The sequence below is a fragment of the Oncorhynchus kisutch genome, linkage group LG28, assembly GCF_002021735.2.
Source record: "Oncorhynchus kisutch isolate 150728-3 linkage group LG28, Okis_V2, whole genome shotgun sequence".
Classification (NCBI taxonomy): Eukaryota; Metazoa; Chordata; class Actinopteri; order Salmoniformes; family Salmonidae; genus Oncorhynchus; species Oncorhynchus kisutch.
The window spans coordinates 46,052,846-46,067,443 of NC_034201.2; the positions used below are offsets into that span (position 1 = coordinate 46,052,846).

At 51.3% G+C, this 14,598-nt stretch overlaps 1 protein-coding gene across 6 annotated transcripts in view; it reads left to right on the top strand.

Annotated features, from left to right (window-relative positions):
* The window catches only part of LOC109873355 (myotubularin-related protein 4), an 87,387-nt gene that overhangs the window by 23,274 nt on the left and 49,515 nt on the right, over positions 1-14,598 (top strand). The gene's annotated exons all lie outside the window — the stretch shown is intronic.

Genomic DNA, 14,598 nt, shown 5'->3' on the forward strand with positions numbered 1-14,598 from the left:
CCAATAGAGAAGTGACTGTTAGCCTAGCCTACCTATCCTCTCTAGTAGTAGTAGTAGTAGAGAGTGGAGCGACTGTGTTAGCCTCTCTAGTAGAGAGTGCAGCGACTGTGTTAGCCTACCTAGCCCCTCTAGTAGAGAGTGGAGCGATTGGGTTAGCCTACCTAGCCCCTCCAGTAGAGAGTGGAGCGATTGGGTTAGCCTACCTAGCCTCTCCAGTAGAGAGTGGAGCGATTGGGTTAGCCTACCTAGCCCCTCTAGTAGAGAGTGGAGCGCCTGGGTTAGCCTACCTAGCCTCTCCAGTAGAGAGTGGAGCGATTAGGACTGTGCTAGCTGGGACTGTGCTGTGTGGAGAGGCTGGGACTGTGCTGTGTGGAGAGACTGGGACTGTGCTAGCCTACCTAGCCTCTCCAGTAGAGAATAAAGGGACTGTACTAGCCTACCTAGCCTCTCCAGTAGAGCATAAAGGGACTGTGCTAGCCTACCTAGCCTCTCCAGTAGAGAATAAAGGGACTGTACTAGCCTACCTAGCCTCTCCAGTAGAGCATAAAGGGACTGTGCTAGCCTACCTAGCCTCTCCAGTAGAGAATAAAGGGACTGTGCTAGCCTACCTAGCCTCTCCAGTAGAGAATAAAGGGACTGTGCTAGCCTACCTAGCCTCTCCAGTTGAGAATAAAGGGACTGTGCTAGCCTACCTAGCCTCTCCAGTAGAAAATAAAGGGACTGTGCTAACCTACCTAGCCTCTCCAGTTGAGAATAAAGGGACTGTGCTAGCCTACCTAGCCTCTCCAGTTGAGAATAAAGGGACTGTGCTATCGTACCTAGCCTCTCCAGTAGAGAATAAAGGGACTGTGCTATCGTACCTAGCCTCTCCAGTAGAGAATAAAGGGACTGTGCTATCGTACCTAGCCTCTCCAGTAGAGAATAAAGGGACTGTGCTATCGTACCTAGCCTCTCCAGTAGAGAATAAAGGGACTGTGCTAGCGTACCTAGCCTCTCCAGTAGAGAATAAAGGGACTGTGCTATCGTACCTAGCCTCTCCAGTAGAGAATAAAGGGACTGTGCTAGCGTACCTAGCCTCTCCAGTAGAGAATAAAGGGACTGTGCTAGCGTAGTAGCCAGCCTCTGAGCAGTAGCGCTTGATCTGAGTCGTGCTGTAGGGATGTACCGTGTGAGGAATATAAATAATGCATGTTACTAATGTTACAGCAGTGGCAGGTGGTACTGTTGTCTGTTAGCAGGAGGTGGTGGGATGGTACTGTTCTCTGTTAGCAGGAGGTGGTGGTGGTTGGATGGTACTGTTCTCTGTTAGCAGGAGGTGGTGGTGGTTGGATGGTACTGTTCTCTGTTAGCAGGAGGTGGTGGTACTGTTGGATGGTACTGTTGTCTGTTAGCAGGTGGTGGTGGTTGGATGGTACTGTTGTCTGTTAGCAGGTGGTGGTGGTTGGATGGTACTGTTGTCTGTTAGCAGGTGGTGGTGGTGGTTGGATGGTACTGTTCTCTGTTAGCAGGAGGTGGTGGTTGGATGGTACTGTTGTCTGTTAGCAGGAGGTGGTGGTTGGATGGTACTGTTGTCTGTTAGCAGGTGGTGGTGGTTGGATGGTACTGTTGTCTGTTAGCAGGAGGTGGTTGGATGGTACTGTGGTCTGTTAGCAGGAGGTGGTGGTTGGATGGTACTGTTGTCTGTTAGCAGGTGGTGGTGGTTGGATGGTACTGTTGTCTGTTAGCAGGAGGTGGTTGGATGGTACTGTTGTCTGTTAGCAGGAGGTGGTGGTGGTTGGATGGTACTGTTCTCTGTTAGCAGGAGGTGGTGGTTGGATGGTACTGTTGTCTGTTAGCAGGAGGTGGTGGTGGTTGGATGGTACTGTTCTCTGTTAGCAGGAGGTGGTGGTTGGATGGTACTGTTCTCTGTTAGCAGGAGGTGGTGGTGGTTGGATGGTACTGTTGTCTGTTAGCAGGAGGTGGTGGTGGTTGGATGGTACTGTTGTCTGTTAGCAGGAGGTGGTGGTGGTTGGATGGTACTGTTCTCTTTTAGCAGGAGGTGGTGGTGGTTGGATGGTACTGTTCTCTGTTAGCAGGAGGTGGTGGTGGTTGGATGGTACTGTTCTCTGTTAGCAGGTGGTGGTGGTGGTTGGATGGTACTGTTCTCTGTTAGCAGGTGGTGGTGGTGGTTGGATGGTACTGTTGTCTGTTAGCAGGTGGTGGTGGTGGTTGGATGGTACTGTTCTCTGTTAGCAGGTGGTGGTGGTTGGATGGTACTGTTGTCTGTTAGCAGGAGGTGGTGGTGGTTGGATGGTACTGTTGTCTGTTAGCAGGAGGTGGTGGTGGTTGGATGGTACTGTTGTCTGTTAGCAGGTGGTGGTGGTGGTTGGATGGTACTGTTGTCTGTTAGCAGGTGGTGGTGGTGGTTGGATGGTACTGTTGTCTGTTAGCAGGTGGTGGTGGTGGTGGTGGTGGTTGGATGGTACTGTTCTCTGTTAGCAGGTGGTGGTGGTGGTTGGATGGTACTGTTGTCTGTTAGCAGGTGGTGGTGGTGGTTGGATGGTACTGTTGTCTGTTAGCAGGAGGTGGTGGTTGGATGGTACTGTTGTCTGTTAGCAGGTGGTGGTGGTTGGATGGTACTGTTGTCTGTTAGCAGGTGGTGGTGGTGGTTCGATGGTACTGTTCTCTGTTAGCAGGAGGTGGTGGTGGTTGGATGGTACTGTTGTCTGTTAGCAGGTGGTGGTGGTGGTTCGATGGTACTGTTCTCTGTTAGCAGGAGGTGGTGGTGGTTGGATGGTACTGTTGTCTGTTAGCAGGTGGTGGTGGTTGGATGGTACTGTTGTCTGTTAGCAGGTGGTGGTGGTGGTTGGATGGTACTGTTCTCTGTTAGCAGGAGGTGGTGGTTGGATGGTACTGTTCTCTGTTAGCAGGAGGTGGTGGTGGTTGGATGGTACTGTTCTCTGTTAGCAGGTGGTGGTGGTGGTTGGATGGTACTGTTGTCTGTTAGCAGGAGGTGGTGGTGGTTGGATGGTACTGTTCTCTGTTAGCAGGTGGTGGTGGTGGTTGGATGGTACTGTTCTCTGTTAGCAGGTGGTGGTGGTGGTTGGATGGTACTGTTCTCTGTTAGCAGGTGGTGGTGGTGGTTGGATGGTACTGTTCTCTGTTAGCAGGAGGTGGTGGTTGGATGGTACTGTTCTCTGTTAGCAGGTGGTGGTGGTGGTTGGATGGTACTGTTCTCTGTTAGCAGGTGGTGGTGGTGGTTGGATGGTACTGTTGTCTGTTAGCAGGAGGTGGTTGGATGGTACTGTTGTCTGTTAGCAGGAGGTGGTTGGATGGTACTGTTCTCTGTTAGCAGGTGGTGGTGGTGGTGGTGGTTGGATGGTACTGTTCTCTGTTAGCAGGAGGTGGTGGTTGGATGGTACTGTTCTCTGTTAGCAGGTGGTGGTGGTGGTTGGATGGTACTGTTCTCTGTTAGCAGGAGGTGGTGGTGGTTGGATGGTACTGTTCTCTGTTAGCAGGAGGTGGTGGTGGTTGGATGGTACTGTTCTCTGTTAGCAGGAGGTGGTGGTGGTTGGATGGTACTGTTCTCTGTTAGCAGGAGGTGGTGGTGGATGGATGGTACTGTTCTCTGTTAGCAGGAGGTGGTGGTGGATGGATGGTACTGTTCTCTGTTAGCAGGAGGTGGTGGTGGTTGGATGGTACTGTTCTCTGTTAGCAGGAGGTGGTGGTGGTTGGATGGTACTGTTGTCTGTTAGCAGGAGGTGGTTGGATGGTACTGTTCTCTGTTAGCAGGAGGTGGTGGTTGGATGGTACTGTTCTCTGTTAGCAGGAGGTGGTGGTGGTTGGATGGTACTGTTCTCTGTTAGCAGGAGGTGGTTGGATGGTACTGTTCTCTGTTAGCAGGTGGTGGTGGTGGTGGTGGTTGGATGGTACTGTTCTCTGTTAGCAGGTGGTGGTGGTGGTGGTGGTTGGATGGTACTGTTCTCTGTTAGCAGGTGGTGGTGGTGGTTGGATGGTACTGTTCTCTGTTAGCAGGAGGTGGTGGTTGGATGGTACTGTTCTCTGTTAGCGGGTGGTGGTGGTTGGATGTACTGTTCTCTGTTAGCAGGTGGTGGTGGTGGTTGGATGGTACTGTTCTCTGTTAGCAGGAGGTGGTGGTGGTTGGATGGTACTGTTCTCTGTTAGCAGGTGGTGGTGGTGGTTGGATGGTACTGTTGTCTGTTAGCGGGTGGTGGTGGTTGGATGGTACTGTTCTCTGTTAGCGGGTGGTGGTGGTTGGATGGTACTGTTCTCTGTTAGCAGGAGGTGGTGGTGGTTGGATGGTACTGTTCTCTGTTATTCGATGCTGCTGATGTGCACTGTCTGCAGTTTCTCTGCTCTGGCACGTGGCAGAGGGGAGGTGGGGAGGTAATGGTGAGGGAGAGGGGAGAGAGAAGTGGTTGGTCTTCTTTGTCAGTCAACTTTGTCAGTTACTTAAAAGACTTGACAGGTCTTGAAAACAATATAGTTGAAGCTCCTCATCAGGCTTTTATCAGGCCACTTCTCCTCATCAGGTTGGCTTTTACCAGGCCACTTCTCCTCATCAGGTTGGCTTTTACCAGGCCACTTCTCCTCATCAGGTTGGCTTTTACCAGGCCACTTCTCCTCATCAGGTTGGCTTTTACCAGGCCACTTCTCCTCATCAGGTTGGCTTTTACCAGGCCACTTCTCCTCATCAGGTTGGCTTTTACCAGGCCACTTCTCCTCATCAGGCTGGCTTTTACCAGGCCACTTCTCCTCATCAGGCTGGCTTTTACCAGGCCACTTCTCCTCATCAGGCTGGCTTTTACCAGGCCACTTCTCCTCATCAGGTTGGCTTTTACCAGGCCACTTCTCCTCATCAGGTTGGCTTTTACCAGGCCACTTCTCCTCATCAGGTTGGCTTTTACCAGGCCACTTCTCCTCATCAGGTTGGCTTTTACCAGGCCACTTCTCCTCATCAGGTTGGCTTTTACCAGGCCACTTCTCCTCATCAGGCTTTTATCTGGCCACTTCTCCTTATCAGGCTTTTACCAGGCCACTTTTATCAGATCAGTGCAATGAAGGAGAGGAGGCGAGGACCGGACAGTTTTTTTTTGGGGGGGGGGGATTGAGAGAGGGAGAGAGCCCAGTTCAGCCCAAGGTCCTCAGGTTAATCTCATCTGTGCTCTCCAAACCCCCCCACCAAACCCACTCACAAGCCCATAGTGAGCTCTGATTGGCTAAGGCGCTGCATTATGAAACTGAATAGTTGGTTTCATAATGTCCCAAGTTGGCACCAGTACCAGAGCTTTTGCTTTTGGTATTGCCAACACAAATTATTTCCAGAGTTAAGTTTCTTGCACTCATCTGCTAGCTTTGCATCAAACATTTATTTTGGCATACCATTAAATGATTTTAAAAAAAACTCCAGTCCCCCCCAATCCCCATCCATCTCTCCTCCTATTCCCCTGACTTGGTCATGTTTGTTTCTGCTGCAAATATATTCATTTTGCCAAATTGAGCCAAAAAATACTCATGTAATTGATTTGTTTTTGTTTCCAAGAATCAGGTGCAATTCTAGCTCTCTTTCCTCTGTGTTGGCTAAGTGAATCCGAAGGAGTGCAACTGGAGCGCTCCCCTTCTGCCACTGGCCTGCACCCGGGAGAGCTCCCCTTCTGCCCCTGGCCTGAACCCGGGAGAGCTCCCCTTCTGCCCCTGGCCTGCACCTGGGAGAGCTCCCCTTCTGCCCCTGGCCTGCACCTGGGAGAGCTCCCCTTCGGCCTGAACCCGGGAGAGCTCCCCTTCTGCCCCTGGCCTGCACCCGGGAGAGCTCCCCTTCTGCGCCTGGCCTGCACCCGGGAGAGCTCCCCTTCTGCGCCTGGCCTGCACCCGGGAGAGCTCCCCTTCTGCCCCTGGCCTGCACCCGGGAGAGCTCCCCTTCTGCCCCTGGCCTGCACCCGGGAGAGCTCCCCTTCTGCCCCTGGCCTGCACCCGGGAGAGCTCCCCTTCTGCCCCTGGCCTGCACCCGGGAGAGCTCCCCTTCTGCCCCTGGCCTGCACCCGGGAGAGCTCCCCTTCTGCCCCTCGCCTGCACCCGGGAGAGCTCCCCTTCTGCCCCTCACCTGCACCTGGGAGAGCTCCCCTTCGGCCTGAAGCCGGGAGAGCTCCCCTTCTGCCCCTGGCCTGCACCCGGGAGAGCTCCCCTTCTGCCCCTCACCTGCACCTGGGAGAGCTCCCCTTCGGCCTGAACCCGGGAGAGCTCCCCTTCTGCCCCTGGCCTGCACCCGGGAGAGCTCCCCTTCTGCCCCTCACCTGCACCTGGGAGAGCTCCCCTTCGGCCTGAACCCGGGAGAGCTCCCCTTCTGCCCCTGGCCTGCACCCGGGAGAGCTCCCCTTCTGCCCCTCACCTGCACCTGGGAGAGCTCCCCTTCGGCCTGAACCTGGGAGAGCTCCCCTTCGGCCTGAACCCGGGAGAGCTCCCTCTCTGCCCCTGGCCTGCACCCGGGAGAGCTCCCCTTCTGCCCCTGGCCTGCACCCGGGAGAGCTCCTATCAAGTGGCTCCCTGACTGACCGGCACCTAGGCTACAAGCCCTATGAGCGCCTGCTAGGTCCTGGGCAGTATTCAGTTCTCTTGCTCTCTCTCCCTCTTCACGTGAGAGAGAGCGCACATCTTGCGCTCGCTCGCTCTCTCGTACTCCCTTTCTCACACTCGCACACCCTCCCAATCAAGGCTAGACATTTGGAATGACTGGGAGTGAATGGAAGCAGTGCAAAGTTTTTACCTAAATTTGATTTGTGAACTACTCATAACTACTTTACTATCATTCTGTTAATTTAGACCTCTCTATTCATGGATGTCCTGACCTCTGGTCAGGTTTTCACTGCTAATCCTGTAGAATTAGACACGGCGCTGGTCCAATGAATGTGTTTTTTATTTTTTTTAAACCTCCGCACGTTGTCTTTAACTTTCCCATCTTCAAACACACTTTAGGCTACCATTTTAGTTTTGCCTGATTGTTTGTGCGCTTTCTGTTCCTGTTTGGAAAAAGTTGCGATAGCCAATGGGGAAAAACAAGGACACCTGAGGTCACGGCAAAATTGCATTCCATGTCCAGGGGTCTGATCATTACGCGACTCTGTTGCGTAATGTTTTGCAACAAACCGTTTACTCCAAATGAAGAAAACAAACACAAACGAGAGTTTCTGTTGGACAAATTCCGATGGGTTCTGTTTGGACGGTTTGCTTCTGTTTTGAGTCTTAAACGGTTGTCAGTTTTCGTAATGAATACACCCCCCCCCCCCCCAGGCCTTGTCCCTGTCGTTGATCCATGATGTCACAGGTAGTAGAATTTCCAGGCATTCTCTCGGAGGTCTCTGCATTGTCCCTGTCGTTGTTCTGATGGGTAGATTATCCACTGTGTCGCGGAGCCCTATGACCTCAACAGGTTTTTAACACACAATCACTGCACATTGTTGTGTGTATGAATCAACAAAAGAGTTGAGGCTTTTTCTCGAAGCCAGGGGGAGGCCCTTTGCTTATTGAACAATCAGCCCAACCCATGACGTAGCTGCGTCTCAGTCTGGTGAAGCCCTCTAGGAACACACTGGTCTATGAAATATTAACAACCTTGGGGAAGATGAGGAGGACTAGGTGAAGTGGGTGTGATTCATCTGCCGCTCTGCCATCCGTCCTTAAACTGGGCCTCCCACTAGTCTGCCCACTGTTGCCGACGCTGGGACAATCCCCCTTAGCACTTTCTCTGGTGCTCTGTCTGTATCCTTCTTCTCCATTTTATCCATCTTGCTTTCTTGCCATCTCTCAGTCTGAATCTCACCCACTTCTCTCTGTGTGTGTTTTGCCTCGGTACGTATGAGCAGAGCTCTCCTGTTTCACTGGAACAGGCCGGAATAGACATGTACTGTAGTCACTTGTCATAAACTCAGCAAGAAAATAAAGGTTCCTTTTTCAGGACTCTTGTCTTTCAAAGATAATTTGTACAAATTCAAATAACTTCACAGATCTTCATTGTAAAGGATTTAAACACTGTTTCCCAGGCTTGTTCAATGAACCATAAACAATTAATGAACATGCACCTGTGGAACGGTCGTTAAGACACTAACAGCTTACAGACGGTAGGAAATTACGGTCACAGTTATGAAGACTTAGGACACTAAAGAGGCCTTTCTACTGACTCTGAAAAACACCAAAAGAAAGATGCCCTGGGTTCCTGCTCACCTGCGTAAACGTGCCTTAGGCATGCTGCAAGGAGGCATGAGGACTGCAGATGTGGCCAGGGCAATAAATTGCAATGTCCGTACTGTGAGACGCCTAAGACAGAGCTACAGGTAGACAGGACAGACAGCTGATCGTCCTCGCAGTGGCAGACCACGTATAACAACACCTGCACAGGATCGGTACATCCGAACATCACACCTGCGGGACAGGTACAGGATGGCAACAACAACTGCCCGAGTTACACCAGGAAAACACAATCCCTCCATCAGTGCTCAGACTGTTAAACTGCGGCCCGTACTCTGGAGCGGGATCGATTTGGAGGTGGAGGGTCCGTCATGGTCTGCGGCGGTGTGTCACAGCATCATTGGACTGAACTTGTTGTCATTGCCGTCAATCTCAACGCTGTGTGTTACAGGGAAGACATCCTCCTCCCTCATGTGGTACCCTTCCTGCAGGCTCATCCTGATATGACCCTCCAGCATGACAATGCCACCAGCCATACTGCTCGTTCTGTGTGTGATTTCCTGCAAGACAGGAATGTCAGTGCTCTGCCTTGGCCAGCGACGAGCCCGGATCTCAATCCCATTGAGCACGTCTGGGATCTGTTGGATCGGAGGGCTAGGGCCATTCACCCCAGGAATTTACAGGTGCCTCGGTGGAAGAGTGAGAACTCCATGAGGAGGAGATGCACTGCAGTATTTACTGCAGCTGGTGGCCACACCAGATACTGACTTTTGATCTTGACCCCCCCCCTTTGTTCAGGGACACATTATTCAATTTCTGTTAGTCACATGTCTGTGGAACCTTTTCCCTTTGTCTCAGTTGTTGAATCTTTTTATGTTCATACAAATATTTGCACATGTTAAGTTTTCTGAAAATAAATGCAGTTGACTTTTCTTTTTCTGCTGAGTTCATAACCTTCAAACCCCAGAGACGTCATCTCCTAGAGGTGTGTACTCACTCACTCACTCTGATAAATACAGTACACAATACTAATGCAGGGGTTCTGGAATAATCCAGGGAATTCTAATCCAGCCCTAGTCAGATTAGGTCGAAAGCACCAGTCTCCCGACGAGGAACGACACGACTGCACATTGTTTCCAAGGAAGAATTGGGTGAGAAACTAGCAAGAGGAAGCAATTCTCTCAGGAGGGGGGGGGGGGGAATGAAGATTTTTGTTTCCATAGCAACCACACATTCAGATTTATTCAGGATGGCGACACATGTTCGTATGCCTTTCCTTTGTCTGTTTTTGCCTGATTTACCAGTCTGTGAATACCTGTCTGGGCCTGACTTACCGGTCTGTGAATACCTGTCTGGGCCTGACTACCTGTCTGTGAATACCTGTCTGGGCCTGACTACCTGTCTGTGAATACCTGTCTGGGCCTGACTACCTGTCTGTGAATACCTGTCTGGGCCTGACTACCTGTCTGTGAATACCTGTCTGGGCCTGACTACCTGTCTGTGAATACCTGTCTGGGCCTGACTACCTGTCTGTGAATACCTGTCTGGGCCTGACTACCTGTCTGTGAATACCTGCCTGGGCCTGACTACCTGTCTGTGAATACCTGTCTGGGCCTGACGACCGGTCTGTGAATACCTGTCTGGGCCTGATTTACCGGTCTGTGAATACCTGTCTGGGCCTGATTTACCGGTCTGTGAATACCTGTCTGGGCCTGACGACCGGTCTGTGAATACCTGTCTGGGCCTGACTTACCGGTCTGTGAATACCTGTCTGGGCCTGACGACCGGTCTGTGAATACCTGTCTGGGCCTGACGACCGGTCTGTGAATACCTGTCTGGGCCTGACGACCGGTCTGTGAATGCCTGTCTGGGCCTGACGACCGGTCTGTGAATGCCTGTCTGGGCCTGACGACCGGTCTGTGAAGGCCTGTCTGGGCCTGACGACCGGTCTGTGAAGGCCTGACGACCGGTCTGTGAAGGCCCGACGACCGGTCTGTGAAGGCCCGACGACCGGTCTGTGAAGGCCTGACGACCGGTCTGTGAAGGGGCCTGTCTGGGCCTGACTACCGCCACAGCTTTAATTTTTATTCCTAATGTTCTCTTCCTCACTGTGTGTGTGTGTGTGTGTGTGTGTGTGTGCTCGCGCAGTAATTCCTGTAAATGGAGTCTCAGTCACTCTAAGGGATTTGAACGCCATTGTTTTTAAGAGCAGTAGGGACATCCCAATGTGTTTTTTATTTATTTTTAGAACAGCAGTGACGAAGCAAAATTACATTGTTGGCTCGTCAGGTCACAGCCGTACAACAGACACGGTTCTTCCGGGCTTTGCCTGTTGGGACAGAGGCCGAGCGTTTTTCTCTCTCCTCTATCTCTAGTCCGGTATGGTAGAGGTTTGATTTATTCATCCCACTTCCCCCAGCTTTTCATACCGCACCTGCCCACACCCGCTGGGCTTTCTGTCCGACTCCCGCCCACTACCGCAAGAACCTGTCCCAAGCGGTATTACTGGCCTATATCAACCAATGCGCTAGACCTATTGTAGTTTGAAGAGGGCAGAGTTGGGGAGATTTACACAGGGGAAGATTTTCAGAAAAAGACATATATGGGTGATCAATATTTTATTTCTAGGCAATGTAGTAAACTATAGCGTAATCCTATTTATGAAGTACATTTCCATGAACAGATAATGTCCCTGTGCTTCTCCACGCAGGCAGCTACCCCCTACTCTATTTAATTGGACCACACACACACACGCACACACACACCTGCTCTAGCACCTAATGGCTACTAAAGTAGTGACACTTTAACTTTCTCTTGAGCTACATTTTGCATATAGGATATAGCCTACCTTTTTTTAGGAGGATGATTTGCATGGAGAGAAATGGGTTATTAATATCTATTGAAAAATGAGAACGCACTGTCGCTCTCTGTGGTAGCGTTTCGCTCTCTGTGGTAGCGTTTCGCTCTCTGTGGTAGCGTTTCGCTCTCTGTGGTAGCGTTTCGCTCTCTGTGGTAGCGTTTCGCTCTCTGTGGTAGCCTATACGAATGACGTGCCTTTTTCCCAATGACGATCACATTTTTTTTTTAAATGCACACTAAACATGTTGGATTACGTAATGAAAAAAGAGGGGACTGCAAAATTGTATTATGTAGCATTGATGCAATGACCCTGTCGGGTCTGATCGAGGCGCGGCTCTGTTATGAGTTTATAGTGCAGTATTAATGGGACGGGAGCCCGCGCCAGCCGCCGCTTGCTGGCCCATTTACCCGTGAATGTACACTGTATGCTGGGAAGACTGACGAGGGGAGTGCTGAGCAGAGCAGGAATCCTACGTCACTACGTCCAGCTACTAAACGTGGCCAACTCATCCACCACAGAGTGAGTTGTGCAGGAAGAAGATAAAAAATGAACAGCTAGACTGCTGTATTATCCCTTGCCTGCCTGTGTTTTGTGCGTTTTGGCTAGTTCATACCCCCTCCTTGAGCCTGGCATTACATCTCTGTGAGAGGGTGCTGTGTAGCCATTCCTTATACAGTAATTTATAGCTCTGGTCTGGCACTTCTCTGTGTAGTGAGTGGTAGAGAGAATGCTTCCAGGTGACTACCTCATGAAGCTGGTTGAGAGAATGCCAAGTGTGTGCAAAGCTGTCAAGGCAAAGGGTGGCTACTTTTGAAGAATCACAAATATATAAAATCTGTTTTGATTTGTTTAACACTTTTGACTTGTACTGTATGTCAGCACTCCAGTTTAACATGATAATGGCCACACTTCGTCTGCTGCACCCCACATCCCTGTACCATCACCCCACATCTCTGTACCATCACCCCACATCTCTGTACCATCACCCCACATCTCTGTACCATCACCCCACATCTCTGTACCATCACCCCACATCTCTGTACCATCACCCCACATCTCTGTACCATCACCCCACATCTCTGTACCATCACCCCACACCCCTGTACCATCACCCCACACCCCTGTACCATCACCCCACACCCCTGTACCATCACCCCACACCCCTGTACCATCACCCCACACCCCTGTACCATCACCCCACAACCCCTGTACCATCACCCCCACACCCCTGTACCATCACCCCACACCTCTGTACCATCACCCCACATATCTCTACCATCACCCCACATCCTCGTACCATCACCCCACATCCTCGTACCATCACACCACATCCCTGTACCATCACCCCACACCCCTCCCCCTGTTCCACATCTCTGTACCATTACCCCACATCCCTGTACCATTACCCCACATCCCTGTACCATCTGTAAGCCAAGGGAGCCACCCCCCCCCCCTACACACCGTTGTTAACAAGGTCATCTACATGTCATACCAACGTAGCAGGTACTGCTTCCACTGTCATCCCCTCAGGCTCTTGCTGGTTCTTTAAAAAAAAAGTGGAACAGGGGGAGGGGGTGTTAATACTGGCACAGTCTGTTACATGGCATAACCAGCCTGACCAGTGGACCAGCCTGACCACTGAACCAGCCTGACCACTGAACCAGCCTGACCAGTGGACCAGCCTGACCAGTGAACCAGTCTGACCACTGAACCAGCCTGACCAGTGGACTATGGTTTTCGGGTTCTGTGTTGGGTTGGGGCTTGTCACTTTCACACGGCTGACAATAATGTAGGCTTCGTGGGCACGTATCAGGTGACGAAGCACAATGACCATACTGCCATTTTGATTCTTGTCTGAAATGAATCACCATGCAGCACGATGAGTAAAGATCCTCGTGTTGATGTGTCTGGTCTGGCTGTGGTGCAGACTGTACAGAGGGTCCGTCTTGTCCCCAGTGTGTCTGAGCCAAGGCAGAGGTGGATAGATGAAGGGAGGTAGGCAGACACCTGAGACAGCTGGAATAGAGGGAGGAGGGAGAGATTAATGACGAGAGGATTATATCCTCCTGCTGCTCCTACAGTTTTTTTCCCTCTGTGGATTTTCAGGGACAAGTCCCCTGATTTTTAGCCCTCAGAAAGAACTGACGATGGAGTTAAATGGAGTCTGATATTTCCAATAATTGAACATTGCATCTCATCATATTTGCATGATGATCTATTTTCTGTCACTGTAGCAAACTGGTTTGCTCTCGCGGCTGCAGACCTTTTTAGGAGAGTGTTCAGGTAAACGTTTAATCAGTGATACATTGTAACCACGGCAACCAAACACCAATGGCCCAGGGCCAGGAAGTGTTTGCATGCAACAGTGTAATCTACCAAACCTGAATGATTTGTAAAATGACTAGGAGGGGTAATCCAATTGATGGAAATTGATAGTAAAATATAGTTCCATGCCTTTGTTTTCTTCGCGTAGCTACACCCCTAGTCACCTTTTTTATAAAAACAAATGCTTACCACCTTTGTTTTTTTTGTTGTAAAAAAATTAAATAAAAAAGATTTTGTTATGAAGAACTTGAGGATCACGATCCTCATTCTTCTCATGCGCTAACATCTTCATTGATGAAGGACTTGACCTGCTTCCCCGTTAGGTGACCAGCTGCCCCGTTAGGTGACCTGCTACCCCGTTAGGTGACCTGCTACCCCGTTAGGTGACCTGCTTCCCTGTTAGGTGACCTGCTGGGTGTGTTGGTGGTACCAGCTTCCCTGTTAGGTGACCTGCTACCCCGTTAGGTGACCTGCTACCCCGTTAGGTGACCTGCTACCCCGTTAGGTGACCTGCTACCCCGTTAGGTGACCTGCTACCCCGTTAGGTGACCTGCTGGGTGTGTTGGTGGTACCAGCTTCCCAGTTAGGTGACCTGCTGGGTGTGTTGGTGGTACCAGCTTCCCCGTTAGGTGACCTGCTGGGTGTGTTGGTGGTACCAGCTTCCCCGTTAGGTGACCTGCTGGGTGTGTTGGTGGTACCAGCTTCCCTGTTAGGTGACCTGCTGGGTGTGTTGGTGGTACCAGCTTCCCTGTTAGGTGACCAGCTTCCCCTTAGGTGACCTGCTGGGTGTGTTGGTGGTACCAGCTTCCCAGTTAGGTGACCTGCTGGGTGTGTTGGTGGTACCAGCTTCCCCGTTAGGTGACCTGCTGGGTGTGTTGGTGGTACCAGCTTCCCCGTTAGGTGACCTGCTGGGTGTGTTGGTGGTACCAGCTTCCCCGTTAGGTGACCTGCTGGGTTGTGTTGGTGGTACCAGCTTCCCCGTTAGGTGACCTGCTGGGTGTGTTGGTGGTACCAGCTTCCCCGTTAGGTGACCTGCTGGGTGTGTTGGTGGTACCAGCTTCCCTGTTAGGTGACCTGCTGGGTGTGTTGGTGGTACCAGCTTCCCCGTTAGGTGACCTGCTGGGTGTGTTGGTGGTACCAGCTTCCCTGTTAGGTGACCTGCTGGGTGTGTTGGTGGTACCAGCTTCCCCGTTAGGTGACCTGCTGGGTGTGTTGGTGGTACCAGCTTCCCAGTT